General features: G+C 44.8%; 1 long non-coding RNA gene across 3 annotated transcripts in view; it reads left to right on the plus strand.

The window, feature by feature from the left end:
- LOC102763324 overlaps window positions 1-16,267 on the plus strand; it is a 39,579-nt gene extending 23,312 nt beyond the window's left edge. For 2 of the 3 annotated variants that reach the window (XR_001514340.1, XR_001514341.1), the window contains exon 9: window positions 14,035-14,404. This is a non-coding gene — a long non-coding RNA (uncharacterized LOC102763324). Of the gene's footprint in view, window positions 1-14,034; window positions 16,183-16,252 lie in introns of those variants that run through there. The other variant, XR_001514339.1, reaches the window with a different exon arrangement.
- The last annotated feature ends 395 nt before the right edge of the window (window positions 16,268-16,662 follow it).

The raw sequence follows: 16,662 nt of genomic DNA on the forward strand, positions 1-16,662 counted from the left end.
GACAGGAAGGATGAACAGATATCTGAGCGGCTGCCTTAGAAACGGCTGTGCCAGCATCCGCCAGGGCAGGGCTGCCATGGGATGGATGCTCATGTCACTCTAGAGAGCGTGTCACCTGTGGTCCCTAAACATGAACAGATGCAAGAAAAAGGCATCGGAGTTAAAGAAAGAGACTAGGAAAACAAGATGAAAGTAAGTGAAAGAGAAGGAAAACCCCACCAAAAAAACCTGTAAAAAGGTAACATGGGTGGGTCTCAGATAGAAAAGCCTGTTGGGGCTGGTAATGGGTCATCATTAGTCCTAAAGATGGATGAGATCATCCGATCCTGTGTCTAGGGCAAGGGAAAATGAGAATTAAAAAAAAAAAAGGCAAAAAAGGAAACAATAAATAAACAACCAAAATGATAAATGGCTAGTTAAGAGGTTGTTTGAACGGGGATTATAATTGGTTTACATACATACTCCTTAAATAGATACATACATTACACCTTTCAAAGAATAAATGAAAAATTGAGAAAACACTGGCCAAAGAAACAGCCACTACAGTAAAATATATGCAATTGAGGTACATAAATAAAATAATAAATACTGAATGTAAAAGGTGACTAAATGCAGGGAAGAAAGATTGCAAGGGAAAATAAATTCATGGGCCAGTGAGGTTCATTTTACACATGGGGTTTTGACTAATACAATTTCACAGGAGACCTAATAAGTAAAAGAAGACCCAGAATAAGAAAGAAAGGACAAATGCATGAGCGAGTGAAAGAATGAACAAATGAGTGAATGAATGAATGAATGAATGGGGGTTGGAGCTGCACAGACCAGGGATAAGGATGTTGCATGTAGGACTCTGGTGCATTCTATGCACCTGAATTTATAAGATTGAGAGAATGTATAGAAGAGTGAGAGGAAGGGAGAAAGATGAAATTTGGGAAGAAATAAAAAAAGATAATGAGGAATAAAAATTATATATGAATGAGTAAAGAGGGCTTGTGAAAGGAGGGCTTATGAACTAAGGGCTATGATTCATTTAAAGTTGGGCTTCTGGAGTCCATAAATAAGATAATCAAATCTAATCTGATTTGATTCAAATGAGTGAATGGATGAGTGACTGAAGGAAGGAAAAGAGAGGAAAACAGGCAGGGAGGGAGTGGATAGGAGGAAGAAAGGAAGGGAGGAACCTTCCTTCCTGTTTTGGGCTTCCTGCGATCTAGCCAGTTGAAGAAAGTGGGGACCAGGGAGGATAGCTCTTGGCAAGTCATGTGCCTGTTACATGCACTGTACCTGGCAGGGAGGCGCTGGCTCAGGAAGCTGTCAAGTGATTGCCATTGCTTGGTGTGTACTCCATTTTACTTCAGCTTTCTCAGCCTCAGTTTCTCCATCTTAGCCTTGGAATGGCATCAGCTTCCCACTTGGATTGATCAGGGTCGGGGGGGGGGGCAGATGCTTATATGCCTATTGGCAGTGCTCTGTGACCTAGATAAGCAGAAGGGCTCAATGTAGGGCCCTGCAGAAGGTTGCATGAGCAAGGGGTGTTGGGCCAGGTGGGTGTCTTGGCCCCTCCCTGGGCATGGGTCACCTGTGAGGATGGAGGATGGAGGTTGGGCCTCTAGGTAAGACAAGCCAAGGCTCTCTTGTGTTCCTAATATAAACCGTGTAAATGGCACATGACCTAGAGAATGAGGTCATCCATCAACCTGACATAGCACCCATCTTTCTTTATCCCCTTCAAATTCTTGTCTAATGCACACTTTTAAAAAATGAACATCTCTTTTTAAATGACCTAACTGCCATTCCTCACCACATACGCTGTTTTTTTTAAAATATATTTTATTGATTTTTTACAGAGAGGAAGGGAGAGAGATAGAGAGTTAGAAACATCGATGAGAGAGAAACATCGATTAGCTGCCTCCTGCACATCTCCTACTGGGAATGTGCCCTCAACCCAGGTACATGCCCTTGACCGGAATCGAACCTGGGACCCCTCAGTCCGCAGGCCGACACTCTATCCACTGAGCCAAACCGGTTTCGGCTCACATACGCTGTTTTAATGCCCTGCCTTTTCCATTAATATGCTGTCATCAACAATTTTCTTGCTTGCATAGTCTTCATCACCTCACTAGATGCATTGTGTCTTATTATTCACAACACCTACCTGCTATTGTTATGCATAGCATCTTTCCTTTTAATGTTATAAATTATGTCACAGCTAATGGCTTAGCACACCCACTTTCTCTCATTCTTATGAATTATCTTCCTACACCCAGAAATGATCATTGCTTCATAGGCATGTCAGTTTCTCTTGCTAGACTGTGAGTCCCTAAGGGCAACAGAATGTTGAATTGATCTTTGCATCTCCAATGCCCAACATGTTATAAATACTAAATATTGCTTTGTTGGATGATTGGATGGAAAGATGGGTGAAAATCTGAATGAGAAGATAAATGGTGGGCTGATGGATGAGAGGCTGGAAAGTTGGATGAAGATGTAGTGAATGGTCCCTGGCTGTTGTGTTTCAGTGTTTAGAGTGTCAGCCTACACAACTGGTGATCACAGGTTCCATTCCTGGGTCAAGGGCATGTACCTGGGTTGCAGACTCTATTTCTGCCATGGTTGAGGTGTGTGCAGGAGGCATCCAATTGATGTGTCTCTCTCGCATTGATGTTTCTCTCTCTTTCCTTCCTCTCCTATCCCTTCCACTCTTTCTGAAATCAATGGAAAAAAATATCTTTACTCTTTGGGTGAGGATTAAAAATAGATGTAGTGAATGGGTGATTGGTTTCCTGATAGATGAGAGAATGAAAGGGAAGATGAAGCTGCAGTGAGTGGGTGAATGGTTGACTGATGGATAAGAGGATAGAAGGATGGATGAATGTAGTGAGTAGATGAATCGTTGGCTGATGGATGAGAGGCTGTAAGTATAAATGAAGATGTGAATGAATGGTAAGTCATTGGCTGATGAATGAGAGGATGGAAGAATGGATGAAGATGTAATGGCTGGGCGATTGCTTGTCTGAAAAATGAGAGGATGGAGGGATGGATGAAGATGTAGTGAATGGTAAGTGACTTATGAATGACAGGATGGAAGGATGGAAGGATGGATGAAGATGTGAATGAGTAGGTGAGTGGCTAGTTGACGGATAAAAGGATGAAGGGATTTAAGATGTGAGTGTGTGTCAGTGGTTGAATAATGCATAAGAGGATGGAAGGATGGATGAAGAGATAGTGAGTGGATGATTGTTCAACTGTTCAATAACAATGGAGGAATGGATGAAGGTGTAGTGAGTGGTCAGTAATTGGATTAATGGATGAGATAATTGAGAGGGGAAAGATGGATAAAGTGTCTGTATTGGATGAGAGGATTGAAGAAGAATAAGATGTAGTGAGTGGGTAAGTGGTTGGCTGATGGATGACAGGATGGAGGAATGGATGAAGATGTAGTGAGTGCATGATTCTTTGGCTGATGCATGATAGGATGGATGTTTGGATGAAGGTGTGGGTGTTCAGTGTTTGGCTAACAGATAAGAGCATGGATGGATGAAGATGTGAATGAGTGGGTGAGCGGTTGGCTGATGGATGAGATGATGGAAATATAGATGAAGGTGTAGTGAGTGAATGAATGATTGGATGGGAGGGATTGATGAAGATGTAGTAAGTGATCAGTGATTGGCTATTGGATGAGAGGATGGTAGCATGGGAGAATGGAAGAAGATGTGAATATTGGGGTGAGTGAGTGATGGCGGATGGATGACAGGATGGAAGGATGAGTGAAGATGTGACTGTGAGTTCATAGTTGGTTCATGGATGAGAGGATAGAAGTATAAATGAAGATGTGAATGAGTGTTCAGTGTTTGACTGGATAATCAGATGAAGGGATGAAGATGTAATGAGTGGGTCATTGGTTTGCTAATAAATAAGAGAATGGAGGAATGGATGAAGATATAGTGAATGGTTTGTGATTGGTTAGTAAAGGAGATGATGGAAGGAAGGGTGGATGAAGATGTGAATGAGTAGATGAATGATTGGTTGATAGGAGAATGAAAGGTTGGATGCAGATGTGAGTGTGGGTCAACTATTGGCTTATGGGTGAGAGGATGCAAGGATGGATCAAGATGTAGTGAGTGATCACTGATTTCCTAATGAATAAGGGGATAGATGGATGGATTAAGATAGGAATGACAGGATCAATAGTTGCCTGATGGATCAGAGGATGGAAGACTGGATGAAAATGTAGTGAGTGGGTCAGTAGTTGACTGATGGGTGAGAGATGGAAAGAAGAATAAAAGTGAAGTGAGTGAATGAGTGATTGGCTGATGAATGAGAGGATGGAGGGATGGATGAAGATGTAGCAAGTGGTCCGTGATTGGCTAATTGATGAGAGTATGGAAGAATAAAAGGGTGGATGAAGATGGGAAGTGTGGAGGTGGCTCCGTGGCGCAATGAATAGCGCATTGGACTTCTAGAGGAAGTGTGGGTCAATAGTTAGCTGATAAGAGAGGATGAAAGGATGGATTAAGATGTAGTGAATGGTCACTGATTGGGTAATGGATTAGAAGATAGAAAGCTAGAAGGATGGATGAAGACACAGTGAAAGATCCATGATGGCCTAACGGATGAGAGGATGGAAGGATGAAGATATGAAAGACTGTGTCAGTGATGGCTAATGGATGAAAGGATGGAGGGATGGGTGAAGATGTAACAAGTGGTCAATGATTTCCTAACCAATGAGGGGTGGGGGAAGGAAGAATGGATGAAGAAGTGAATAATAGTGTGAATGGTTGGTTGATGGGTGACAGGATGGATGAATGGATGAAGATGTAGTGAGTGAATGAGTGATTGGCCGATGAATGAGAGGATGGAAGAATGGATCAAGATGTAGTGAATGATGAGTGATTGCCTAATGAATAAGGGAATGACAGGATAGATGAAGATGTGAATGATAGGGTAATGGTTGCCTGATGGATCAGAAGATGGAAGACTTGATGAAGAGGTAGTGAGTGGGTCAATAGTTGACTGATAGATGAGAGATTGAATGATAGGTGAAAGTGTAGTGAACGAATGATTGGCTGATGAATGAGAGGATGGAACAATAAAAGATTGGATGAAGATATGAAGATATGATTGTGGGTCAATAGTTGACTGATGGGAGAGAGGATGAAAGGATGGATAAAGATGTAGTGAATGGCCAATGATTGGCTAATGGATTAGAGGATAGAAAGATAGAAGGATTGATGAAGACACAGTGAAAGGTCAGTGATTACCTAATGGATGAGAGGATGGAAGGATGAATATGTGAAAGACTGTGTCAATGGTTAGCTGATGGATGAGAGGATGGATGAAGATGTAAGTGAGTGGGTCAGTAGTTGACTGATGGATGAAAGATGGAAGGGTGGATGAAAGTGTAGTGAGTGAATGAGTGATTGGCTGATGAATGAAGTAGCAAGTGGTTACTGATTGGCTAATTGATGAGGATAGAAGAATAAAAGGGTGGATGAAGATGTGAATGGCTGTGAGTGGTTGGCTGCTGGATGAGAAGATGGAAGGGTTGAATATGTAGTGAGTGGTCAGTGGTTGACTGAGAGGATGGAAGGGGGGATTAAATTTAATGAGTATGTGAGTGGTTGTCTAATGGATGAAAGGATGGAAGGATGGATGAATGCCTATTGAGGGAATGTCTGATTGACTAATGGATGAGAGAATGTATAGAAGGATAAAGATGTAGTGAACAATCAGTGATTGGCTAATGGATGAGAGGATGGAAGTGTGGAAGAATGGATAAAGATGTGAATAGTGGGTAAATCAATGGATGATTATTAACAGGATGGAGGATGGACGAAGATGTAGTGAATGGGTTTTTGGTCGGCTGTTGGATGAGATGATGGAAATATGGATGAAGGTGTAGTGAGTGAATGACTGTTGGATGAGAGGATGGAGGGTTGGATGAAGATGTGACTATGGTTTTATAGTTGGTTAATGGCTGAGAGGATGGAAGGATGGATGAAGATGCAGTGAGTGGGAGAATAATTGGCTGATGAATGAGAGATGTAAGTATAAATGAATCTGTGAATGAGAAATTAGTGAATTACTGATGGAAAATAGGTTGGAAAGATGGATGAAGTATTGAGTGCATGATTGTTTTGCTGATGGATGACAGAATGGAGGAATGGGTAAAGGCTTAATGAGTGGTCAGTGATTGGCTAACAGATAATAGCATGGATGGATAAAAATGGGTAAGTGATTAGCTGATGTATAAGATGATGGAAATGTGGATGAAGGTGTAGTGAGTGAATGAATGATTGGATGATTGATGAGAGGCTGGAAGGATTGAAGATATATTAAGTGATCAGTGATAGGCTTTTGGATGAGAGGATGGAAGCATGGAAGAATGGAAGAATATGGGAATAGTGGATAAGTGAGTGGTGGCAGATGGATGACAGGATGGAAGGATGGATGAAGATGTGACTGAGTTCATAGTTGGTTCATAGATGAGAGGATAGAAATATAAATGAAGATGTGAATGAGTGCTCAGTGGTTGACTAGATAATTGGTTGGAAAGATGGATGAAGATGTAATGAATAGGTGATTGGTTTGCTAATAAGAGAATGGAAGGATAGATGAAGATGTAGTGAGTGGTCTGTGATTGGTTAATGAAGGAGAAGATGGAAGGAAGGGTGGATGAAGATGTGAATGAGTAGGTGAATGGTGGGTTGATGAATAGGAGAATGAAAGGTTGGATGCAGATGAGAGTGTGACTGATGGATGAGAGGATGCAAAGAGGGATCTAGATCAGAGATTGCCTCATGAATAAGGGGAGGGAAGGATGCATGCAGATGTGAATTATAGGGTCAATGGTTACCTGATGGACCAGAGGATGGAAGACTACATTAAGATGTAGTGGGTCAGTAGTTGACTGATGGGTGAGAGATGGAAGGATGGATGAAAGTGAAGTGAGTGAATGAGTGATTGGCTGATGAATGAGAGGATGGAAGGATGATGAAGATGTAGTGAGTGGTCAGTGTGTGGCTAATGGATTAGTGGATAGAAAGATAGGAGGGTTGGTGAAGATGTAGTGAGTGGATTAATGGTTGACTGATGGAAGAGAGGATGGACATATGGATGAAGATGTAATGAATGTTCAGTAATTGCCTAATGGATGAGAGAGTAGAAGGATGGAAGGATGAAGATATGAATGACTGTTTATGGCTGGCTGATGGAAGAGAGGATAGAATGATGGGTGAAGATGTAGTGAGTGGATCAGCAGTTGACTGATGCACAAGATATGGAAGGATACATGAAAGTGTAGTGAGTGAGTGATTGGCTGATGAATGAGAGGATAGAGGGATGGATGAAGATGTAGCAAGTGGTCAGTGATTGGCTAATTGATGAGAGGATGGAAGGATGGATGAAGATAGAGTTAGTCATCAGTGATTGGCTATTGCTTAAGTGAGTGGAAGGATGGATGATGATGTGACTAGTCGGTCAGTGGTTGGATGATGGATGACAGCATGGAGAGATGGATGAAGGTGTAGTGAGTGTCCATGATGGACTAATGGTTGAGAGAATAAAAGGATGGAGTGATCAGTGAAGATGTAGTGAGTGGGTGAGTATCTGATGGTTGAATATAGAAGGATAGTTTGAAGATGTAGTAGTGGTTAGTAGTTTGCTGATAAATGAGAGGATGGAGGGGTGGATAAACATGTAGTGAATGCATGATGCATTGGCTGCTGCATGAGAGGATGGAGGGATGGATAAAGATATGAATGTGGATCCATGATTGGCTGATGGATGTGAGGATGGAAGGACAGATGAAGATATGGGTAGGTTAGTGATTTGCTGGTGGATAAAGATGCAGTAAGTGAGTAATTGGTTTGGTGCTGGATCAGAGGATGATAAGATGGATGAAACTGTAGTGAGGTAATGATTGGCTGATGGGTGATAGGATAAAAGGATGGATGAAGATGTAGTGAGTGGTGAATGATTGGCTAATGGATGAGAGGATGGAAGGATGGAAAGATAGATGAAGATGTGAATGAGTGATTGGCAGATAAATGGGAAGATGTAAATATAAGTGAAGAAGTGAATGAATGGTTAGTGGTTGGCTCATGAATGAGAGGATGGATGATGTAATGAGTGGGTCATGTATTGGCTGATAGAGGAGAGAATTGAGCAATGGATAAAGATGTAGGGTGTTTTCAGTGATCAGCTAATGAAAGGATGGAAGAATGAATGAAGTTGTGAATGAGTATGTGAGTGGTTTTTTTTATGGAAAAGATGAAGGATGAAAGGATGGATGAAGATGTGCGTATGGGTCAGTGGTTGGCTGATGGATTAGAACATAGAAGGGAGATGAAGATGTACTGAGTGGGTCAATGGTTTGCTGCTGGATGAGCGGATGGAAGGATTGATGAAGATTTAGTGAGTGGATGATTGGTTGGTTGATGGATTGACAGGATGGAGGAATGCATAAAGTTGTAAGTCATAAGTGATTGGGTAATGGATGAGAGAAGGATTTCAAGATGGATGAGAATGTAATGATTGGGTGAGTGTCTGGCTGAAGGGTGATGAAGATGTACTGAGTGGATCAGTGGTTGGCTAATAAACAGGAGGATGGATGAGTATGTGAATGAGTAGATGAATGGTTGACTAATGGAATGGAGGGATGGAGGAGGATGGGAGTGCGGGTCTGTGTTTGGCTGAAGGATGAGAGGACAGAAGGATGGACTAAGATGTAGTTAATGGTTCAGTCATTGACTGATGGATGAGAGGCTGGCTTTATGGATACAGGTTTAGTGAGTGAATGAGTGCTTGGCTGACAGATTAGAGGATGGTGGGATGGATGAAGATGTTTTCAGTGGTCAGTGAGTGACTAATGGAAGAGAAGATAGGATGTAAGGATGAATGAAGATTCAATGATTGGGTGAGTGGTTAGTTGATGGATGAGAGAATGGCTTGATGATGAGGTATAATGAGTGGGTGATGACTTGGCTAATGGATGAAAGGATGGAGGGATGGATGAAGATGTTGTGAATGGGTGATTGGTTGACTGATGCCTGAGGGGATGGAAGCATGGATGCTGGTGTAGTAAGTGATTAGGGATTTGCTAATGGATGATATGATTGAAAGATAGAAGGATTGATGAAGATGTGATTGAGTGGGTAAGTGGGTGTCTGAAGGATAAGATGATGGAGGGATAAATGAAGATGTGATTGAGTGGATGTAAGGAGGGATGAAGATGTAGAGAATAGGTCAGTAGTTGGCTGATGTATGTCAGATTGAAGGAAAGATGAATTTGTAGTGAGTGTATGAGTGATTCACTGATGTATGAGAATATGGAGGGATGAATGAAGATGTAGTGAGTGGTCAATGACTGGCGAATGGATGAGAGCATGGAAGGATAAAAGGATGGGTGAAGTTGCAAACAAGTGGTTGGATTAGAAGATGAGAGGATGGAAGAAGATGTGAGTAGGTGATTGGAACAAGGATGAAAGGATGAAGATATGAATGAGAGGGTGAGTGGTTGGTTGATGAATGAGATGATGGAGGGATTGATGAAGATGTGAGTGTGTCAGTGGTTGGCTGATGGATGAGACAATTGAAGGATGGATGACAGTGTAGTGAGTAAATGAGTGAATGGATGATTGGTGAGAAGATAAAGAAATGGATGCAGATGTAGTGAGTAGTCTGTGAATCGCTAATGGATGAGTGGATGGAAGGTCAGAAGGATAAATGGAGATATAGTGAGTTGGTGAATGATTGGTTCATCAATTAGAGGATGGAATGATGGTATAAAGTGTAGTGAATGAATGAAAATTAGCTGATGGATGAGACTATGGAAGGATTGGCGTATAGGTAGTGGGTGGGATTTTGGTTGGCTGATGAATAAGATGATGGAAGGATGACTGACGGTATAATGAGTGAATAAGTGAACATCTGATGGATGCGAGGATAAAGGGATAGATGAAGATGTAGTGAGTTGTGAACAACTGGAAAATGGGTGAGTTCATGGAAGGCTAGAAGGATGCATGAATATGTAGTGAGTGGGTAAGTAGTTGGCTGATGGATAGAGGATCGAAGGATGGATGAAGATTTAGGAAGTGGGTTTTAGTTGGCTGATGGATGAGATGAGGAAAGGATGTATGAAGGTGTAGTGAATGAATGAATGATTGGTGGATGAATGAGAGGATAAAGGGATGTATATAGATATGAGTTGTCAGTATATGACTAATGGATGAGAGGATTGAAGGATAGAAGGATGGATGAAAATGTAGTGATTGAGTGAGTGGTTGGCTGATTGATGAGAGGATGAAGGGATGATGAAGATGTAATGAGTGGGTTTTTGGTAGGCTCATAGATAAGACAGTGGAAAGATAGATGAAGGTGTAGTGAATGACTGAGTGATTGGATTATGGATGAGACTATGGATTATGATGTAGGGAGTGGTCAGTGATTGGCTAATGGATGAGAAGATGTAAGGATGGAAGGATAGATGATGATGAATGAGAGGATGGAAGGAGAGATGAATATGTAGTGAGTAGTCAGTGTATTGCTAATGATGAGAGGATGGAAGGATAATAATATGGATGAAGATGTTGTAAGTGGGTGAATGGTAGGATGATGGATGAGAGGATGGTAGGGTGGATAACTGTATAGTGAATAGGTAAATGATTGGCTGATGGATGAGAGGCTGGAAGAAAGGATGAAGATGTAGTAGGCGGGGTTTTGTTTGACAGATGGTTAAGACAGTGTAAGGATGGATGAAGGTATAGTGAGTGATTGAGTGATTGGCTAGTGGATGAGAGGATGGAAGGATGGGTGAAGCTATGAATGGGGAGGTGAGTGGTTGATTGATAGATGACAGATGGAAGTGATGAAGATGTAGTGAGTGGTCAGTGTATTGCTAATAGTGAGGATGGAAGGATAGTAGGATGGCTTAAGATGTAGTAAGTGAGTGGTTGGCTGATGGATGATATGGATGGAAGGATGGATGAAGATGTGAGTGAATGATCGATTGGCTGATGGATAAGAGTATGGAAGGAGCAATGAAGATGTAGTGACTGGGTTAGTGGTTGGCTAATGTATGAAAAGATGGATAGATGGATGAAATTTTAGTGAGTGAACAAGTTTTAGTGAGTGAACAAGTGGTTGGCTAATGGATGAGAGGATGGAATGTTGGAAGGATGGATGAAGATGTGGTGTGTGGATGAGTGGTTGGCTAATGGATGAGAGGATAGAAAGATGTATGAGAAGATGGAAAGATGGATGAAGGTATAGTGAGTGATGAATGATTGGCTGATTAATGAATGAAAGGAAGGATGTTGAAGGTGTAATGTGGTCAGTGATTGGCTAGTGGATGAGATAATCAAATGTTGATGAAGTTGTGAGTGAGTGGGTAAGTAATTGGCCTATCAGTTAGAGAATGGATGACTGTGCTGTGAATGGTCATTGATTGGCTAATGGAAGAGAAGATGGCAGGATGGATGGATGGTTGTAGATGTAGTGAGTTGGTGAGTGGGTGGCTGGATGAGAGGATGGAAGGATGGATTAATGTGTAGTGAGTGATTGAATGATTGCCTGATGGATGAGAGGATGAAGGGATGAATGAAAGTGTAATGAGTTGTCAGTGATATTCTTGGGAGGTTGGTGATGATTTCCAACTTAATTTGATCCATCCATCCATCCTTGAATTCGTCCTATGTTTCTTAACATGGCGTTTTGGCCTCTCCCTTTTCTGAAAGCAAACATTTTCCGTTGGGTGTGGTGTGTAGTGCCATGGGCTGTGGTCATATAGCAAACACCCATATTTATAGCTTCTTCCTCCAGTCACTGCTGTAAGCAAGCCCCAGCTGAATCTCATCTGCCACAGTCACCCATATGGCTTCCTTCTCTAAGGTGCTTTCCCATGCATCACACACAGTGATGAATCCAGGACTGGGGTCTGACAGGGCCCCTGCCCACCAGCGGAGACATCCTCTCCAGGCCACCCTGTCTGGTGGTGCCTGGCCCCTGCCATACCTTTGCCTTCCACCTTCCAGGTTCCTCCACCAGATGGCCGTGGTTATAACCCATTCCTTCATCCCTGAATTCCTTCCTTCATTCACTCCCAGTCAACACACAATTTTAAAACTCAGCTAGTGCTAGACTAGGGCCAGCTCACAAGGATTCATTCTGACATCTCCTTTTGGACGGAGAGCTGAGCAAGTTTGCAAGGGGCTGTGTTTGTGTCAGTCATCAGGTGAGACCCTTATTCAGCTGCCACTTCCAAGTCTGAGTTCTGTTGAAAGTTTGATTATCTTTTCCAACTTTGTTCCTTACAAAACGAGGTTGATTAGTAATCAGTAAACTGTGTTCCCTGCGTGCTCAGAAATCACAGTCCATATTTTCAAGAGGCTTGAGTGAGAGCCAGGGGGCCTGAGTTGAAGGGCTGGTTCCAGCCGTGAGCAGGCTTTCAAGTCATTAGCGCACCTTGGTCTGGCGCCACAGAGGAGATCTTAGAGCCATTCCTGCCTCATTTGAGATTAGTTAATGCTCAGCTCTATTTAGAGAAAATTGGGGGAGATGATTGCTCTTGTGGATGACAAGGACCATGCCCTGTGAGGGTCTGTACGGAACAACTCATCAGTGAAGCAGGGTGTCCAAGGCACATGGCGCTGGGCAAACCCTAGATGCAGCTCCCAGCATCCATGCAGGTCCTAGACATGGTGAGACTCCCCTCCCCTTTAGCCTATTGTTCTCAGCATGGGACAAGGTTTGGGCCTTGGGGACACTATTGAGGATTCAGCATTTTATTTATTGCATTGAGGAGTAGGTAGACTGGGCAAAGCCAGAACCTTGGAGCTAGACAAATGTGTGGCGTTTAAACTTAAGGTGACTGCTTGGGTCTATCTTCTGCGGGGGAACCTAGCACCCACCTCGCAGGGCAGATGTTGAGGGGTGGGGCTCTGGAGGTCTTACCCATTTAGTTTCTGGTCCTGATGTTACTATTTGCCAGTGTAGTGGTCTTTGGGCAGGTTACTTAAACCACCCCGAGTCTTGGCAATTCCCATCTGTAGATTGGGTGCATCATGATTGTGTCCTCCAGGGGATGCTGGTAGACACCGAGAAAGGTGGCTGTGCCTGGCTGTACCCCGTGTATTGGTTCCCAAGAATCAAGATCTGGGTTTGAGCTGCCCCAGCACCTTTTTATACATGTGTGTTTGTGGGTGTGGGTGTGTGGGAGCTATGTGAGCTTGCTTACCTGTAACCTGGAGCTAGTCACATACCTGACATGGTTTTTGCTTCAGTGAGGTTGTTTATATGAAAATAATTCCTTTGTTACCTGGCACACAGAAGCCCTCGCCTTCCTGGGGCTTTGAGGCTGGCCATGCGCCCTGCCGTCTGTGGGCGCTGGTCACAGAGCCCTGTGCTCCCTGGCCTCTGGCCGAGGGGACTGTGGGACAGAGTGGAGGTGTGGGAGAGGCACCTGGCCAACTCTGGGGAGACAGTGAGGGAGGGAAAGGTTTGCTTTTGCATACAGAGATTTAACAGGTTTGGGGAAGAGAGGCCAAAATGGGAAGATCAGGGAGAATTTCTAGAAACCCCCAGATTAGGACGAGGCTGGTATTTTAGAAAACACTCAGGTTTCATTGGTAATGGGTTGGAGAGCTGGGTGGTCTTTGGAAAGGCTAGGAGTTCCAGATTTTGGGTTAGTGCGGTGAGCACTGTGAGAGGTGGCTGGTCGGGGAGGGCGCCATGACCAGGGTTGTGCTTCTGGAAGTCTGTGCGGGTGGAGGAGACCCAGGTGATGTGCAGGACACCAGAGGCTGAAGGGAACTAAGTAGAAAGGCCGGAGCTGGTGGCTGGGTGCTCCCCTCGACCCCATGACAGCGGGGAGCCAGGGCCTTTCCTCCGATGTCCAGGTTCTCAGGCGCTCCTTCTGGTGAGCAGAGGGGGTTCCTGTCCTCTCTGCGCGCCTGACCTGCCTGTCTGCATGAGAACGCTTGTTGGCCAGTGCGGCCAGGAGCGGGTGGCCTTCATCTGCACCTGTGTCTCTCTCAGCCTCCACAGCCACGGGGACGCCCTGCTCACATTCCCTCGGGACAGGCTGGACCCAAAGACTCTGGACCCGGCTGCCCCCTGCGAGGAGGCGTGTGCCCTCCTCAGCCTCCCCTGCGGTAGCCGCCCACGCTTTGCGGATGGACTTCATTGAGCTGAGGGTCAGACACGTGGGCTTGACGCCTGCCCACACCTTATGAACCCTGAGACTTAGGGGACTGGCTGTGCCTTCGCCATCCGCATCTGTGAAAGGGGCTCTGCACCTACCTCACAGGGTTGTTGTGAGGAGCCTGTGATGCGGTCTGAAAGTGCCCAACCTGGGGCTTGGCACATCCTATTGTGCTCTCAATAAATACCTTTTTTTTTGCCTTAACAAACACAGTAATGGATGTGCTACTAATGTAAGAACGGGTAAGTGTTAAATGTGCCTCTCACTGGGGCTTCTCTCTTTGGGCAGTGTGATGGGTGGGGAGGGGCAGGGGAGCCAGCTCCAGTCCCCGCCTGTCCCCTACCCATCTGGCACTCAAGGGTGATAAAATGTCCTGCAGCAGGGCTGGCCTGGTGGAGGTTCTGGGACTGATGCACATTTGGATGAGCTAACCTGGCTGGACCCCCTTCTTCTAATGGTCATAGGATGCCAGGTTTCTTTCCAGAAAGGAATATACAGAGATGGTGGAGGAAGTCCGAGTTGAGCTCACTGTCCTGGCTTCTGCAGCCTCAGAGGGGCTGCCCCCAGGGCTACAGTTCTTGTCCTCCTCACACATTGTGGTGGTGGGGGCCTCTGGCCAGGCAGTTATCATTTTAGAACTGATGGAAAGGGGATGGCCAACCACGTAGTCTCAAGCAGGTACAATCTGGCTGTGATCCTGAGTCAACACTCATTCCAGGAGAGTCCTGTATGTAATGGGTAAAGCTGTGTCACTGATGAAGCTGAGTCAGTAAGAATGAAGGACTCCTAGATGTTCCAGAGCTGAGACTATAGCTCCAGCCTCCATTGAAGCTCAGAGGTCCACGATGGGTGGCCCTCATGATGTTCCAGATCTGAGACTCCAGCTCCAGCCTCTGAAGAGGCGCCATCTTGATATTCCAGAACTGAAAACCCAGCTCAAGTCTCCAATGAAGCTCAGATGTCCACAATGAGTGGCCCTCTTGAAATTCCAGATCTGAGAACCCAGCTTCAGAGTCTGATGAAGCCCAGATGCCCCTGATGAGTGGCCCTCCTGATGTTCCAGACCTGAGAACCCAGCTTAAGTCTCCAATGAAGCTCAGACATCCATGATCAGTGGCACTCATGATGTTCCAGATCTGAGACCCCATCTCCAGCCTCCGATGAAGCTCATGTGTCAATGATGAGTGGCCCTCTTGATATTCTAGAACTGAGACCTCAGCTCCAGCCTCTGGTGAAGCTCAAATGTCCATGACAAGTGGCCATCTTGATGTTCCAGAACTGAGACCTCAGCTCTAGCCTCTGATGAAGCTTAGATATCTATGACAAGTGGCCCTCCTGATGTTCCAGACCTGAGAACCCAGTTCCAGCCTCTGAAGAAGCTCAGATGTCCATGATGAAGGGTCCTCTTGATGTTCCAGACGTGAAACCCCAGGTCCAGCCTCTGATGGAGCTCAGATGTCCACAATGAGTGGCCCTCATGATGTTTAAGATCTGAGAACCCAGTTCCAGTCTCCGATGAAACTCAAATGTCCATGACGAGTGGCCACCTTCATGTTTCAGAACTGAGAACCCAGCCAGGTCTCCAGTGTAGCTCAGATGTCCACAGTGAGTGGCCCTTATGATGTTCCAGATATGGGATTCCAGCTCCAACTCCAGCCTCTGATGGAGATCAGATGTCCACGATGAGTGGCCCTCATGATGTTCCAGATCTGGGACCTCAGCTCCAGCCTCTGACTGAGCTCAGATGTCAACAATGAATGGCCTGCTTGATGTTCCAGATCTGAAACTCCATCTCCAGCCTCTTATGAAGCTCAAATGTCCATGATGAGTGGCCATCTCAATGTTTCAGAACTGAGACCCAGCTCCAGCATCCAGTGAAGCTCAGATGTCCATGATGAACGGCCGTCATGATGTTCACAACTGAGACCCCAGCTCCACCTTCTGATGAAGCTCAGATGTCCATGATGAAGGGTCCACTTGATGTTCCAGATCTGAAATCTAATTCCAGCCTCTGATGTAGCTCAGATGTCCATCATGAGTGACCCTCATGAGGTTCCAGATCTGAGACCCCAGCTCCAGCCTCTGATTGAGCTCAGATGTCAGCAGTGAATGGCCCTCTTGATGTTCCAGAACTGAGATTCCAGCTCAAGTCCCCGATGAAGCGTTGATGCCCATGATGATGGCTCTGCTTGATGTTGTAGAGCTGAGACCTCAGCTCTGACCTCTGATGAAGCTAAGACATCCACGATGAGGGGTCCCTTGATGTTCTAGAGTCAAGATCCTAGCTCCAGCCTCCAAAGAAGTTGTGACATGCAGAACTGGTGAGAAATCCTCAAAGCCATGGACTTGCTGGGAAGGAGTAGATGTGGCTGAGGTTTGACTTGAGATCAGAGATGACAGAGGAGACTCTGCCCTTCACCTATGCCTTGTGGCCCTCCTTATTAGCATCATTGGAGGCAGAA

This window comes from Myotis davidii, unplaced genomic scaffold, assembly GCF_000327345.1.
Source record: "Myotis davidii unplaced genomic scaffold, ASM32734v1 scaffold60, whole genome shotgun sequence".
Classification (NCBI taxonomy): domain Eukaryota; kingdom Metazoa; phylum Chordata; class Mammalia; order Chiroptera; family Vespertilionidae; genus Myotis; species Myotis davidii.